This window comes from Peromyscus leucopus, chromosome 3 (genome assembly GCF_004664715.2).
Source record: "Peromyscus leucopus breed LL Stock chromosome 3, UCI_PerLeu_2.1, whole genome shotgun sequence".
In the NCBI taxonomy this organism is placed as follows: Eukaryota; Metazoa; Chordata; class Mammalia; order Rodentia; family Cricetidae; genus Peromyscus; species Peromyscus leucopus.
The window spans coordinates 84305532-84308333 of NC_051065.1; the positions used below are offsets into that span (position 1 = coordinate 84305532).

The following is a 2802-nucleotide window of genomic DNA, read 5'->3' on the forward strand; positions in this document are numbered from 1 at the left end:
TTTTATTTAGGATCAGATATATTTAGAGCTCGTGTTTAAACTAGGGTTAAGTTTAGTGTGAGAGATATGGTTTGGGTAAGTATTTAAGTTATGTATAGGCTTAAAATTAGTGTTAGATTTAAGTCTATTGATAGACTTAGTAGTACATATAGGGTTAAAGTTAGAATTAGGGGTCCAGTAGGGTTAGATTTATGCTTAAAACGAGTTTCAGAGCCAGTGTTTAGAATAGGTATAGATCTTTGTTTAATGCCACGGTTAAGATTTTGGTTAGGGACTCTCCTTGCAGCAGTGGTCTGAGTGCAGAGTTTGAGCTGCGGCGGCACAAGTCATGGCTGAACAGACTTTCGGAAAGTGTCTTCTGCTCTTTGATGGAATATTGTTGGAAGAGTGCCACCAAAACCGTGACCAAAGCATTATGCTTCTGGAAAAGTCTCAAGGAAAAGTATTGCAAGCAACACTAGTGGCTGTGGGATCAGGCACGAAAGGAAAAGGTGGAGGGATTCAGGCAGCCAGTGTGAAAGTTCTTCTCCCAGAGGCACCAAAGCAGTTCTAGATGACAAGGATTATTTCTTATTTAGAGATGGTGACATTTTTGCAAAGAATGTGAACTAAAATCATTGTTGAGGTGGTGTCACATGAAGTTGCCCATTCTACTGACGTTCTGAACTATTCATCATGTAAATAATTTCTGTGCCTCCCTTTTGTAATAAACTGATGACACCTAAACGAAAATAAATAAATTTAAAAAAGATTTTGCTTAGGATAATGTGGTAGTTGAATGTAATTGGCCTCCATAATCTCATAGGGAGTGGCACTCTTAGGACATGTATGTGGCTTTGTTGGAGTGATTATGGCCTTGTTGGAGGAAGTGTGTCACGGTGGGGGTGGGCTTTGAGATCTCTTTTGCTCAAGCTTCCCTCAGTGTGATTGAGAGTTGCCTTCCTGTTGCTGCAAGATGTAGCACGCTCAGCTCCAGCACCACATCTGCCTGCATGCCACCATGCTCCCTATCATGATGATAATGGACTGAACCTCTGAAACTGTAAGCGAGCCACCACAATTAAATGTTTTCTTTATAAGAATTGCTGTTGTCATGGTGTTTCTTCAAAGCAATAGAAAACTTTACTAAGACAGATATGGTTAATTTAAGTTATGGTTATGGTTTAGTGTTAGGGTTAGGGTTATTGTTATGGCTAGTGTTTTAATCACCTTTAGATATAGGCTCAGAGTAAGGTTGGAGCTAGGGTGAATTTTTTCTTAGTTGTAAATTTTTAAATTGAACTGTGTGAGGGTTAAATTTAGGGTTGGGTTTATGGTTAGGGTCAGAGCTGGTCTTAGGACTCCAGGGATAGATCTTGGTGTAGCACTAGAGTTAGAGATCTAGTTAAAGTTAGAAATAAGCTTATGGTTAGTTTTTGTTTATGATTAGTTTTAGTGTTCTGGTCATATGTATGATTAGGGTTTTGACTAGGATCTGTTTAGGGTTATATTAGGGTTAGGGTTAGGGGTAGAGACACTTTTAGTTATATTTTTAAGATTAATGCTTGAGGTTGAAGTAATTTTAGGGTTATACTTAGACCTGGGTTAGTAGTAGGGCCATTTGCAGTATTAGGCATATTTCTAAGATTGATGGTAGAGTTAGAGATAGAGTTTGGATTAAGTTTAGGGACAGTAGTGCTGTTACTTCCAAGTTTGGGTTAGTATTCAAATTAGGCCTAAGGTTGGAGCTAGTGTTAGGTTTTGAGTTAGGCTAGATAGTGTTGTGGTTCTGGTTAGAATTTAGGGCTAGATTTAGGATTAGTTTTTGGGCAAGACTAGAATTAAAGCCAGTGTTTAGATTAAGTGTAGAGCTTTTTTTTAGTGTTAAGATTAAGGTTAAGGATGGGTTAGAACAGTGTTTAAGTTATTGTTATATGATTAGTTATAGGTTTAGGGTTTTCATTACTGCTGTGGTTGAGCTACCAATATTGTAGCTATGGTCAAATGTATAAATAGTGTGCTAGGTTAGGATAAGGGTTAGATGTAAACTTACAAATAAAGCCCTGTGAGGGTTAAATTTAGAGTTGAGGTTATGGTTAGGATCAGTACAGCATCAGACACCGGACTCAGAGTAGGGATAGAGCTTGGTGTATCATTAGAGTGAGGAGTAAAGTTAGTGTTAGAAATTGGGTTATTGTTAGATTTAGACCAATTTATTTTTTATTGTTTTTGCTAGATGTATTGTTGGGGTTAGGGTTTTGGTTGGGGTCTGATTAGAGCTACTGTTGAATTAAGGTTAGAGTTGTGCAAGTTAGTGTTATGACTCAAGTTAGCCTTAGGCCTAGAGACAGTTTTAGGTTTAATTCTGAGATTAATGTTAGAGTCATGGTTATGTTTAGGCCAGGGTTTGTGTAGAGCAAGGGACAGTTTAGGCATATATCTAAGATTAATGTAAGATTTAGAGTAGAGTAAGGGTTAAGGTTAGGGCTAGAGACAATATTGCTGTCATTTCTAAGGTTTATGTTAGAGTTAGGTGTAGTCTTAAATTAAAAGCTTGGGCTACATTTATTATTAGGGTCACTGATAGTTCTAGGGTTAGTTTGAGACCTAGGTTTAGGTTTATGTTTAGGGTTAGGTTTATTGACAGTGTTAGGTAGAGCTTTGTATATTCTTAGTATAAAGCTGTAATTAGTCTTAGAACATGGGTTAAAGTTAGTTTTAGACATAGTTTTAGAGTTGGGACTTGAGGTAGGGTTACAATTTCATTTAAGGCTACTCTTTGAGCTAGGGCAAGAATTAGGGTTGGGATGCTATTTGAAGGTA

At 37.4% G+C, this 2802-nt stretch overlaps 1 pseudogene; it reads left to right on the plus strand.

Annotated features, from left to right (window-relative positions):
• Positions 1 to 328: 328 nt before the first annotated feature.
• LOC114700913 lies at positions 329 to 612 on the plus strand (annotated as a pseudogene).
• The last annotated feature ends 2190 nt before the right edge of the window (positions 613 to 2802 follow it).